At 43.1% G+C, this 14,013-nt stretch overlaps 1 protein-coding gene across 1 annotated transcript in view; it reads right to left on the bottom strand.

Moving 5' to 3' along the window:
• The window catches only part of lpp (LIM domain containing preferred translocation partner in lipoma), a 160,998-nt gene that overhangs the window by 54,446 nt on the left and 92,539 nt on the right, over positions 1–14,013 (bottom strand).

Here is a 14,013-nt window from a genome sequence, read left to right as displayed (position 1 = left end):
TGGTAGTGACACAAGTGATGTTACGCAATTCAGATTTATGCCGCGCATGCGTACCTGTTATGTGCACCCTGAATATGCACCCAATGTATGCACCTAATTTAGGCACAACACAAAATAAATACATCTTGTTTTTTTGTTCTCTACTTTCTATTTTGGTTCAGAAGGATGTCATCATCTGTTGCTCAGCTTTTTAACCGAGGGGAGGTTAAAAATGGTTAGGCTTGACCAAAAATGGCCGTAGTAATTATAACAGGAGAAAAGAAGGAAGCCAGTTCACACAAAAAAAGAGCAACAAAGTCCGGGTGGGGGGGGATCTCTTTGTATGTGTCCCGTGTGACAAAAGCTCAACAATGGCCTGTGATAACAACTATTGCATTATTTCTTTAGACAAGGAGAAGGAGAATAACTCAGATTTCCTTGAGGAACTGTGAGCTGTATCCTCATATTCAGGCCGGTACTGTTTGTGCTAATACAATGAAAGCCAGTGCATAAACAGCACTATCCACTGAGCTGAGAGTGAGAACCAGAAGAGGAAGGCTTCGGGTTTCCTTCATACGCAATGTAACAGCTTAAACCAAGAGCAATTGTCTTACCTTTTACAATAGCTTCACATATTTCTGCGCGATCGGCACAAACTAAAGACAGACATAATCACTCGTAGACATATTTATTCACAGATTAAATGATGATGGACTGAACAAACAAAATGCTCCTCAGTGTCAATGGAACTGCAGCTTTAAGTCGGGCTTTAAGAAAAGCTTAACTCAGCTCTCACTCACATCCTGACACTTTGTCTCCCTAAATCACAACGTTGTCATTTCAAGTGGACACAGAGCCTTTTGAAAAGGAAATGGCTTATTCAAATAATAGTATTAATAACAACAAATGGACCATAGCATTAATAGTTAGGGTTCATGAGGGATTGGATTTAGTTTGCGATTGGGATATCTGGAAAAGCATTTGTTGCAGCAACACTAAACGAGTGATTACAGCAGCTTAGGCCACTCTGTGTGAGGAACAATGGAGGGATTTCTGGATCAGTCACACGATCCTTTCACTGAGTAAGTGTGTGTTTGCATGTGTTTTTTTTATTTGGGGGGGGGGGGCGGTAGTATGCCGTGTGTGGAATCAAACATATGGGTTAAACACTTAGAAAAAGCTTTGTTTGTTTTAAGAGCAATTTCGAGTGGATGGCTTTATGTGATTCCACACGAGAGACATCTTTCACACAGCGTTGAGCCGGTGTGAAGCAGCAGCACGTTGCTGACTTTCAGAAGCAGCAGTTATGGGTCCATGATAATAAAAGTACGGCGCTGTTTGGATCACACAGATGACGTCAGGGTGTTGCTCTCAGCAGTGGGCACTGGAGGTTCAAATAAAAAGCCTCGTCTGGACATAAATAAGGTTTTTAAGGGGAAATGTTCTTAGCCATGTTTCTGCCAGCTGCATGTTTAATTGAAGAATGTGTAAAGTGTGTGAAGTAATCACATGTTAGTGCCCTTATGTAATCCAGTGGATGGATGTGATGCTTGCGATGTTAAACAGGTTATGAGTAATCTGTAATGCATTGAGAAGAATCATCACAGCGCTGCATTCAGCTCAAGGCCACCTTCTGAGGAGGCACAGATAAAGTGTACATTCTCTCCAAACAAAATAGGTCATGCTGTTTCAGCTCCAATTAAATGCTGAGAAAAAAATAACAAGTCAACTGTAGAGCAGCTGTGTACAGAGCAACGATAATTACACGTTTACCAATTCCATAATTGACATTTTCCACAGCCATTCACATCTTTGCTGTACACTGATTTCATATAAAAGGGACGATGCATCTCAGAGTGTTCGCAGGAATGTAATGTATGTAGAGGGGCCTTTCAGTGTGTGTAACATTGTAATGTGCGTGTGTAAAAAAACTAGGTCATCTGTTCGGAACTGACACATCCCCCTGCAAATCTGAGAGTGTGGAGAGGGGAGCCACAAGCAATGTGGAACAAAATAAAAACACAACAAATGGCTGCACAAATCGTCGGCATGGAGATAAAACTTATTTGGCGTCTATTGTATGAATACCACTACAATCGTGAAGGTAGCAAGCAGCAGAGTCCACAGGATGCAGGGTTTTGGAGAGACTTGTATTCCCTGCTGTTTCCTCATGTGGCAGCACGGGGCATGTGGTGGACATCATGGAGATTCTTACAGGTTATGTATTCTAATCCATGTATTGGCGACCTGCACTTCCTTTTCTAACACCGTGTTGTCTTTCTTCTGTGTCATTTGGCCTCCTAACAATCCGTGATACATCCTTCTGCTTTCCACCCTAACAGCCACATGGTTTATCTGAACGACACCCTGAAGGATGTGTGGACCACTGAAACGCTGGAGCCAACACAACACAGAGCCTGACCCGACAGAGAAATGTTTAGAAAGTGCACACGTTTCATGCTCTCTGAGCCAGGGGCGGATAATACGAGTGCTTTGTGAACAGGGGAGGATGTTAGAGGGCGGAGAGGTTCAGGCGCAGACTGTGAAAACCCACTGGTCCTCCACACAAACAAGTGTTTACAGTCTGTGCTCAACAGCTCCCTCGCTGTTAGAGTGAGATCAGGTCCAGAAGGAGCCAGCAGGGGCTGCTGTTTATGCAGGGGGTTGCTTTTGTACTTTACTATTACACAGTATAGTATATGGCATGTAGATTGTACCTAGAGGGAAGACTGCACATTCTATCCACCAGCACAGGCCCTCAGACCCCCTGTCTCCCTGCTCACTCAGTCCTGCACCTCTATAGAAACAGCAGTCATGGTTTTAACGTCATTCATCTTTAAAAAAGAAAAACGTAATTGATTTGATTATCTATTAAATCAAATCAATGCTGTAATGTTCATAAAAAAGGAGGCTCCAGATGCTACACATATTGAAATATGATATGTTTAGAACCTCTCTCATCCTCTGCTCTGGGAAGGTGTCTCGAAGTGTCACACATTTTTGTCATGTGACTGTTTGTGTCGTTCATAGTTTACCAAGTGCGCCAAGGAGCTCAGGACATGTTTTAAACAGCACCTAGTTAGTGCACATGGATCCTTTTCAGCACCATTTCAATGGAGACATGCCGAATAAAGTTATTTAAAAAAAAATATATATATATATATATATATACTACTATATCACATATATATATCACTACTTTCTAGCTTAGTTTCGGTTACTTTTCCCGACGGTTTATCGCAGATCATGGATGACTTCACGTTGTATAGTTTCTGGCTTTGATCAGTGGTGTAATTGCAAAGGTTTTTTTTTTAAAGCAAACATGCCTTTAAAGTCGGTGGGTTGCTTGGAGTTCAGAGGGTTCAACCGTTTCAACATGTTGTGTAACTGCTTTCACACTATCACACAAAGGTTCAAACACCGACACATCTGCATGTTTACATGTAAATGTAGGAGCACATTTAAAAGTGCACGTAGCGTTGGGACTGCAGGACACTCTGCATCACGTCACTGCCGGCCTCCAGGAGGAACTGAACACAAGGAAAGAAACAAACTGCTGGGACATTTCAGATGGCGGCTCACTGAGCTGCAGTGACAGCTATCGATCCCAGCAGTTATTTAGCAGCCATGCTGTGGGCTCAGAGCGGCCGAGAGAGGAGGCTGGCAGCCAGCGGCAGGGCCTATTATTTATGAACACTTATGTGACAAACCCGTGTGATCTACTGAGGGGTCACCACGGACTGTAGCAACCAGCCAATCAACACACAGCCACACTGACAGAGAGAACACAGCCGGCTATCTGTGAGTACAACAAATAGGAATGTCGAACAAGCAAAAGGAAGTGCTGACCTAGTCTTCATTCCAAATCAACACACCGTTTACGTGTTCATAATATCTATAATAATAATGACAGGTTTAGCCCTACGCATTCAAACTATCTGTAATCTGTAAATTAGTCAACTTTCTTTACTCTTATCTTATATCTCTTCCAATCCAGAGACGTTTACCCTCATTCACACAAGCATGCTCATAACCTCCTTAAATAACCACTTGGGCATTTCAAACTGTCAGATAGTCAACCGTAATGTAGGAATCATTGCTTATTACCAATGCATATGAATACATAACATTATTATTCAAATACATACATACTAGTACGGTGTTGTAAAGGCAGAGTTCTCTTAAGTTAACTCCACATGTCCTCGGTGAAGGCCAGCAGCATGACCCAGCCCTGTGCTTCTCCAGACTGCCAGCATTGTCGGAAATGATGTGGCGTCAGTAGACTCCAGAATGTTAAATAATATGTTGAATTTAGTTTAGAGAGTCCAGAAACAGTTTTCGGTTTCAAATATCTAATAATAAATATAATTAAGCGTTCACTCCTCTCTAACAGTTGGAAAACAAAACAATTACTAGTATTATTTTCACTTATTAAGCAGTCCTCAAAATGGCTTTACAATAAAAGCTTTCTATCAATCTGCTTTGAACACTTTGAGTTTTTCTCGTGACATTCAACGTACCTGAAACACGATGACATCATAACCCTGAATCAATACTAGGCCTCAGTCACCCTTAATGGCCCAGTCTGTCTGTTGCCTCTGAGATGGGTTTCAGCCTCAGGCCCCTTCATCAGGAAGCTTTGGATGTGTTGGCACGATGCAGTGAAACATAAGGACATACTGACCTCAGGAATCAGGTCAACACACTGACCTTTAGTACATGAACCATCCAGCAACCAGGGGCCTCATTTATAAAGGGATATACGCTCAAAAGATGGCGTACGCCAGTTTCTACGCAATGTTTGCGATTTATAAAATACTAACTTGACAGGAAGACGTGCGGTCCTCCACGCAAACTCTGACCCATGCGTACGCACTAAGCACAACAACGGGAGAGACGAGAAACTGCGACCCCGTTGGCAGAAGGAAGGATGGAGAGAAATGTGTGGAAATAATACCATAAATAAAATGTTACCTCTCATTTATCAGATATGAAGAATTCATTTTCAAACATTGATTAAAGCCAATCTTAAAATGATGAAACAAACGCCTGTTTGAGACTCCTCAGCGCACACAAACACATAACCTGGAGAAATAAATAAATACGGATATGTTATTTAAAACCACCTCGAATATGTTGTGTTAATGTTATGACATGTTTTCTCATAAATGATGCGGTTTTGCCTTTCTAGGTTGTACGAGCATGGTTTTATATACTATCATGTTTAATCGTGTTTTATGCCGTTTGCTAAGACTTGAGAAGTCGCTCGTAAAACACAGGAGGTATGGAAGCTAATTGTAGAGCTAATATAACACAACACATTAGTTCCATTTCCTCTAACTGGTGGATATAGAGTTGCTGCAGTGGAGACGCTGCGCACAGCTGATCGACAGCTGGGACACAAACCACCAAATACGAAAACATAATTCAGATCCAGTCGTCATGACTCCACTCCGGGGGGATTCCCCGATCATTTCTTACAGTCTCTCATCAAGGCGAGGGTCTCCTGTCCCCGGTACAAACACACTGCCTGAGGAAGGCTATGTGTATTTGTTTTGTCATGAACCTTTTTCGGACCACTTATTTATTTATGTTGGTGACGATCCGACCTCCATGCTGCTACTCTGTTCAAACTGCATCCACCAAACAATAGGATTTATCTCCACCTCCCCAAAATAACCAAAATCTGACATGGTGTGAGATGTCTGTTTTAGCTGTTCTGTCGTCATTTCCTGCTCTTCTTCATGCAGTCAGTCAGAATGAATGAATGAATGAATGGGTGTTTCTTTGACTATTTATAGGCACATATGGGCGTTACGTGAAGCCCGCAAAAACTGCACCGCATTTCGAGTCGATTGTGATTTATAAAGGGAAACCGGCGTAGGAAGTGCTGTACGCCGGTACGCAATGTTTGGTGAATCGGAAAATGTCTGTACCTATTTTTTGGATTTCTACTACGTAAGCAACCTTCCCACGTGAATCCTACGCACGGCGTTATGAATGAGGCCCCAGAGCCTGTGTGGACCTCCACCAGACACTGTGTCACCCAGCAACCTGTTGGAGGCCCAGCACTATACACAGCCGTATGCACATGCTGCAGGCATCCAGCTGATCCCTGCACGGTGTGACCTGCTTAGAGCTGTGCTGACTTCTGACCAGACGACAGCAGTGTGTGCTGCATGGCAACAAGGTGAAGCAGTGACTGACATGAGCCCACCCCTACCCTGAATCGTCCTGACACTAGTACTTTACCAACAGCTCTGATGTTCTGCTTGGTCAAATGATTGCTTTTGTGAAGAGTCTGGCGGCTTTGAACAGAGATGCATATACAGCTTCAGGGGGGTATAACTGGAAGGACCCCCTGCTGTGGGTTTCATCACACAGTTTCACAACCAGAGATGGGGTCGTTACTAAAAAAAAGTAATATGTTACATATTACTTTAAAAAAAAGTAATATATTACACTACTTCGTTACTATCTACATAAAGTAACTCGTTACTTTACTCGTTACTTTACTCGCAGGGCCGGCCCGCCCCTCCCTGCAGGCAGATCACGCAGACTGCTAACGTTTCAAATGTTCTCTTTAGTTCAGTTGTCGCATAAGACTGATCCAGATCCTGAATGTTCTCCTATCTGACCGTGGCTGTCCTCTGTCTCCTGCTATCTGTATTGTGCGCAGTCTATCTCTGAACGATGGTGATTCCACTGTGCACATGGGCAACATTTCCTCTACTATGAAGGATGCTACAAGCCTGTCCATCTCTGCTTTGGTTACCGGTCCTCCAAATTCTAATTTGGTTGCTTCGGCGGCGGCGCACTAACAACATCCTCACTCTGGGTCCGGGGGTCCTTAGCTATTAGCTTCACCTTAGCATGTGTTCTTTGCAGGTGTTTGTTGAGGTTTGACGTGGTGTTTGCAGCAGTGGATAACAGCTTCAGGCCTGGACACACAGTTGCAAGACAAAGTGTGAACCCTTTGGATTCTCCACACATAGCGTTGTGTGTTCCTTCCAAACAACTCAGCGTTGGTTTCATCTGTCCACAGAACATGTTGCCAGTCGTGCTGTGGAACATCCAGGTGCTCTTTGGCAAACTTCAAACGTGCAGCCATGTTTCTTCTGGACAGCAGTGGCTTCCTCCATGGTGTCCTCCATGAACTCCATTCGTGTTCAGTGTTTTACGTATCGTAGATTCGTCAACAGAGATGTTAGCAGCGTGTGCCAGAGATTTCTTTAAGTCTCTAGCTGACACTCGAGGATCCTTCTTCACCTCATTGAGCATTCTGCGCTGTGCTCTTGCAGTCATCTTTACAGGACGGCCACTCCTAGGGAGAGCAGCAACAGTGCTGACCTTTCTCCATGTAGAGACAACTTGTCTGACCGTGGACTGATGAACATCAAGGCTTTGAGATACTTCTGGAACCCTTTCCAGCTTTATGCAAGTCAACAGTTCTTAATGGTAGGTCTTCTGAGAGCTCTTCTGTGCGAGGCATAGGCTACACCCATACCAAGAAATGGCTTCGCCCCACCATGAGACATGATGTTAAAGTAAGCAAAATAAAGTCTGCCAACTCGCGGAGTAAATTGCACAGACAGCAGTTAGTAAGACTGATTTCAGTAGCCACGGTTTTGAAAACTTTTGTCACGTAGTGATCGTCTTCTCTATAGAACATCTTTGATAACGGCGTGGTGTTGTTGCAGGAAGTCCCAATGGAGAATACTTTTGCTGTAGTACAGGGGTGCGTACCGTCACTTGTGTCACAAAGCGCATTTGCGTACCGACGTACTTGTGAAGCTTTTCCAGAAGGCGGTTAGATCACCGGACGACAGAGTCGGTCTCCGTGTGCACAGACAGGGAGCTGTTAACGTCGGTCTGTACAACGGAACTGTGCCAAAACTACGCCAACCGGCTGCGGAGGGAGACTCCCCCCTTCACTGGAGAACTGCGCTAAAACAGCTGATCACAACGTTCACACTCTGTGGTCACGAAGTACTCCACTAGCCCCCCCCCCCCCCCTCTGTCGACTTTCCTGAAGTACTCCCCGTTGATAGAAATCAACACGTAATGAATTAAGACCCCACGGTTTGATGATTGATAGGTGTGTGGGCTGTCTTTCATTTTGACACGCAGAAAAATGTTATAATAAACATAGATACTGTGTTAAATGGATATATCCGCCTGCTTTCATTTATCTTTCCATTCCCAACAATACACATAAATAAATGTCATATTTTGGACATAGTTCGAATGGTGATTAATCATGATTAATTAATTTTTAAGCTGTGATTAATCTGATTAAAAATTGTAATCGTTTGACAGCCCTAATATATATATATATACTATAATATATATATATATTATATATATATATACACGCAGTGAATGTAAACAAACACTTTGTTACAATAAAAGCTCTACAGTGTATCTTCAAATCACTGAAACGCACATTATACATTTGACTTCTAATGTCAGTTCACTTTACTGAAACAGATTAAAGATCATAAACCTGTTATTGGTCTACTTTATACAATCTCAGAACAAAGACGCTGCTGAGGGCAGAGCAGCGCAACGATGGCATTGGAGAATTCATACTTAGATATGAATACTGTTGTTCTGGTGTTGTTTCTTAAGATGTACTGTAGACAATATCACTGTCGGAGAAACTACATGGAATATGTTCTGATCATACTCTCAGGTTCACTATATCACACACACGCACACACACGCACACGCACACGCACACACACGCACACACACACACACACACACACACACACACACACACACACACACACACACACACACACACACACACACACACACACACACACACACACACACACACAGAAATCACCATGTTGTCCCTTAACATAGTGGCATGTGAATGGCAATTAAACAAATGTGTTGAGGTGCAGAGACATTTTAAAAGGATGCTTTTTATAGTCTAGTAAAAATAGAAAGCAGCTGTAAGGAATTGTAAAGACGTAATTCTTTCTTTTCCATGTAGCCAGAGGGACATTTAGTATATAAGAAGAAAGAAAAACACATACAAAAGTATGTGGATGTGCTTTTATGCTAATGGTTCAGTGGTGCTGCGAAATAGATGAAAATGTATCGAGAATGGATTTATATCAGTCCAATATTTATTTTTATTTTTAAAAGGCAACTACAAAACATGTGTCAATCAATTTGTCTATCAATACATACCCATTGTGTTTGTGTTGTGTAGAACAGGGCAATGTGTGTCAAGGTGCATCTCCAAACAGAAAGGATCCCAGGGCTGCAGATAACACGTCTTCATCGTGTCAACGCCCTGGCTCTCACTTTGTAGTTCCACGTGGTGACCCTGCCCCGAGCACACCCTCTGGTCTCTGGGCACCCTGCCCCGAGCACACCCTCTGGTCTCTGGGCACCCTGCCCCGAGCACACCCTCTGGTCTCTGGGCACCCTGCCCCGAGCACACCCTCTGGTCTCTGGGCAGAGCTGTAACCCTGCATCCCGTCGGAGGCTTTTTAAAGAGCTGCTCATAGCTCCTACGTGCAGGGCAGCTAGGGTCAGTCACCTGAGGAGAATGCCCCACTATGATGTAAACACAGCAGGTGTCCACACCTGATCCTCTTTCCAGGCATGCACGTAAATACCTCTAACAGAAACAACTGATTATTCTGAATGGTAGTCTCCACGTAGAGAAAGAAAACCACAAGTAGGAGTCATTCCCCCCAGGGGTCTGTCATGGGTCCCCTACCCCTTAATGCAACACTCTATTATAGGGCATATCTTCCAGTAGCTTACAGTAGTATTGATTTCATGTAATATGAACAATATGTACAAAGGTATGCCCCAATACAGCCTGGTACTACTTGAGTCCTACGTTCAAGGGTCAAGGCTTTTATGTGTCATACGTCTTGCCTTGATGATGCTGACAAATGGAGGTCTAGAAATGTCCTGCCCTGGAATGACTCCAAATGATAGATCCTCATCGTACGCCTTCCTGGTGTCATGGCTAGGGTTATTAACAGGCTCTGGTTTAGTATGGGTTCCTCATCTCATCATTTCTGAGCCTGTAAACTCACAGCTGGTCTTTGGTGTTCAGGTGACTTCAAAGTTATATTTGAGTATTTTGTTAAAACTTAAAAATGTATGTTTTAATTGCTATCATCATAATAATGGTATTATTAATATTTGTAATTGTTTTTTACTTGTTGTTTTACAGTAAAGCCTTTCATACAAATAACAGGACATAGACTGAAGTTGTATTTATTTAGCCAGACACAATATGCTTTTGTTGATTTTGGTTGATCTGCACAAACATCAAGAAGCATGTTGGCGCTTTGATCACGAACGTTATGAAATGAGCCGTAGCAAGGAGCTGGTGTCTACGGCTGAATGTGTTCAAATATGAATGGACTGCATGTATTTAGTGCTTCTCAGTCAGTGGACCCCTCACAGCACTTTGACACTCACTCATTCACACACATGCAGGCAGAGGCAGAGGCAAGTTCACCTGCCCGAGGAAATGAACATTCACACACATCCATGCACCAGTCTTTGATTGAACCCCCAACCTCATGAGTGGAAGACGACCACACTACCTCACAGTCACAGCTGCAGTGGTTAATGCACTGTTTATTGGAATATATCTTTTCACAGGTGGTTCGAAATGCATTGTTTTTTAAGTGAAATTCTTGTTTCAGTTTTACAATTTTAGAAGACAAATGACTTTATGCTCAAGTAGTGCTGCACGATGAATCGAACAAATATCGTGATCTCGATTCAGACACCTATTCGATCTCATTTCTAAATTACGGAGATCACTGACTGCAGCACGTGAGGGCAGGAGCCGGCAGTATGTTTACAGAAGCGTTAGCATTAGCACTGATTAGCAAAGAGTGACGAGAGCGACTAGAAAAACAGAAAAGAGTGACGAGGAGGTCGAGGACAATGACAACAACACCGATGAAAATCCCGGTGGCGACTCTGGCGAGAGTGAGAGGGAAGTTATGCCGAAAAAAGGACCACATTCATCCAGTGTGTGGAACGTTTTTGGATTTGATCCTGATGACTTACAAAAAGTCGTCCACTGTAAGCATTGTTCTCGCATCGTCGCAACGACGTCAGGTTACACCACAAACCTATTAAATCACCTGCAACGTCACCATAAAATGTTTTTGTTACAAGAGAGACAAATGTTCTGTTTAAATTCATTGTACTCACGTGACGTCTAAGAGTAAGAGTGCAATACATATTTTCATTGAAACATGAGAATCGTGTGAGAATCGTGATCTCAATCCTTATGGAGGAAAATCGTGATTCACATCTGAGCAAGAATCATCGTGCAGCACTGTGCTCAATGCCATGGCACATGTTCACACATGATCTTTTGGACACATCCTGATGGCACCATATGCAAATGTTCTTGTGGGTCAAAAGGCGAAGTGGCCAGGACTGGAAGGCAGAGACATGTCAGATATTTAAACATGTTTGACAGTTGAAACCATCACTGACCTTCGAGGGGGCTTTAACTGGCTGCAGGGATTGAGCAGTGCAAACATAATCCTCCCCTGTCAAACGTCACTCAAACTCAGCATAACACAAGTCATCATCCAGCTTAGTTTCCCTCCAGTTTCAGGATAGGCGGAGAGACTCGTGGAAATTGGTATGTTAACCGGCAGCCATGAAATCTGTGAATGTGTCTCTACAATAGAGATCAAACAGAGCTGGATTTGGGTGATTAAGCATCCTTGAAGGCTGTTGATGTGAAAAGCTGTTCTTACACCTCCATTCTACGGGAGTAAGGACATGTTGGGGGACTGGTTGCTAGGTGGCAGGGGTGACAAGGGGTGAGGGGGGGAGGCAGAGCAGGCAAGCTAATCAGAACAAGTCTAGATCGTAGAATATCATCCAAGGACTTCTTGTTGGACTTCGAATGACACTGACCTTCTACGAATACCCTTAATTATGTGGGATGATCTCTTCAATAAAGTCCTCAATCAAAGTTACAGCCCCCCTACGAAGAAAGCCTTGGGTGTTATATAAAATAAACATTAACTCTGTTACTGGAGATGTACAAATATGTAAATAGCTCCTTTAATTGGCGATGTTTGGGATTATGTACACAACAGATTAAAGGCACAGCCCACTTCCTTTAAGTGGATGCATTACCATGTGTGAGGGGTTACGAACGTGTCACGACACCGGGTCAAGCAGAGTGATGGTCACAAAGGCAACGTTGACATTTTGCTTTCAGTCTAATCTTGCTTTTATAGTGTCTGGCTTAATGTGTCATTAAAGAGCTGCTGTACTGGGTGGAAATAAACAACAAGTCAGATTAGAGCTAAGGTTTGGAGACAAAAGATGTGGGGGGGGGGGGGGGGGAGTCAAACATGATGTGCCACCACAGTCAGTCTGGGCTCCAGCAGGCTGCATGCGTGCCGAGCATCGAGTTTCCAACATGTTTTCAAAGCATTCAGATAACGCACAGGGGAGGCAGGCATGGAGCCCATTACCCTGCTACCGTGTATCCTTGGGAAAGGAAGACACATATATATAGCTTACACGCTATATCTGTAAAATGTGTGATTTGCTTTTATCTGAAATCAAAGAGATGCTCACAAATCTATTAAACGCCACCTTTTGTTTTTTAATAATGCATCATCCTGGGACCAACGCCAGCTTTTCAAGCAAAATGTAGACTTTTGTTCAGAACAAATATAATTAGATTTATTTTGAAGATACTCTGTGCAATGTTGAAGCTAATTTGTATTTAGTAAAGTACAGTCCTTGATGAGATATTCCCAGAGGCTGGGAGGCCCAGTTTGTGTGTTCCACCAGCATAACATCCTTGAATTAAAGAAAACTCCAGGGCCTTGCACTTTCCAGAGATCGTCGACGGCAGAGCGTATTGAGATGAGAACGATGTCTCTGTGGCATTGACTGCTCTCTTCTGAGAGATGGCAGGACTTCTTCCCAGTCATGTACTTTCTATAAAAAGGTCTAACGTTGTTCACTGCATCTGAAGGCTTGAGGCCAGGCCTACGACAGTCACATTCTGCTCTTCACATGATTACATGTAATGCCTTTTAAACTTATTATAAATATGTTTAGTGGGTATTTTATTAAATGTGATTTATTGGTACACCTACAAAAGTGTTTGAAAATGGACGATGAAACACAAGTGATACCAGACAGAGGTCGACAGAAGCCAGGTTTCAATCCAAATGTATCTCACATATTAACAATGAAATGTAGTTATTATATATGTTTGTATTATATCATACAACTGCAGAAGAAGAGAGCGCACCAACATGCCGTTATTAAAGGAGAGCAGTCAAACCTCCAGCAATGGAAATCAATAGAGAAAACATGTGTATTGTAATGTCCAAATGATGTGCATACGTCATAGAGAACATGTTGAGTCCGCTGTCACAGGCAGATGCTATCAGCTGGAGCTAGCCCTCCTGAACATCTCAGTGAGCGCTTTGACTTCATGTTGTCTTCTGAACAAGGAACCTCTAAAGGGGTCTTAAATACAGTGGGCACTTTGACATCCACATTGATAGCAGACCTGCAGACATTGATAACGCTGCATGCCTCAGGCAGTCACATCATCATGTGCTCTTACATAAGCAACCTTGGCTTCGTAGCTTACTCACACCTTTGATCGAGCATGACAGTTGGACATATTCCATATTTCCAGAATTAAAGGAACATTCAAACTAACTGCAAGTAATAGGGTTAGATTAAAAAAGCTAAGTGGGTTCATGTATACAGTACACATACATATGAGCAGCTGTTTATGAGACAAATGTGTAAACCCCCAACAGAGAAGTCTTTCAAAAATGCATAAAGGTTAAAAACGGTGTATTGTGCTCATCTCAAAGGACGATGGCAAGCAGCGCCTCATTGCATGGCCATCATATGCTGCACACATGTATGCATACTGTACACACAAAGAGATCAGACCGTACTGCACACTGGCAATACACCCTCCCCCACCTGCACACACACACACACACACACACACACACACACACA

Source organism: Pseudochaenichthys georgianus, chromosome 4 (assembly GCF_902827115.2).
Source record: "Pseudochaenichthys georgianus chromosome 4, fPseGeo1.2, whole genome shotgun sequence".
In the NCBI taxonomy this organism is placed as follows: Eukaryota; Metazoa; Chordata; class Actinopteri; order Perciformes; family Channichthyidae; genus Pseudochaenichthys; species Pseudochaenichthys georgianus.
Note: the sequence above shows the minus strand (reverse complement) of the source record. Positions and strands in the feature narration are given on the sequence as shown.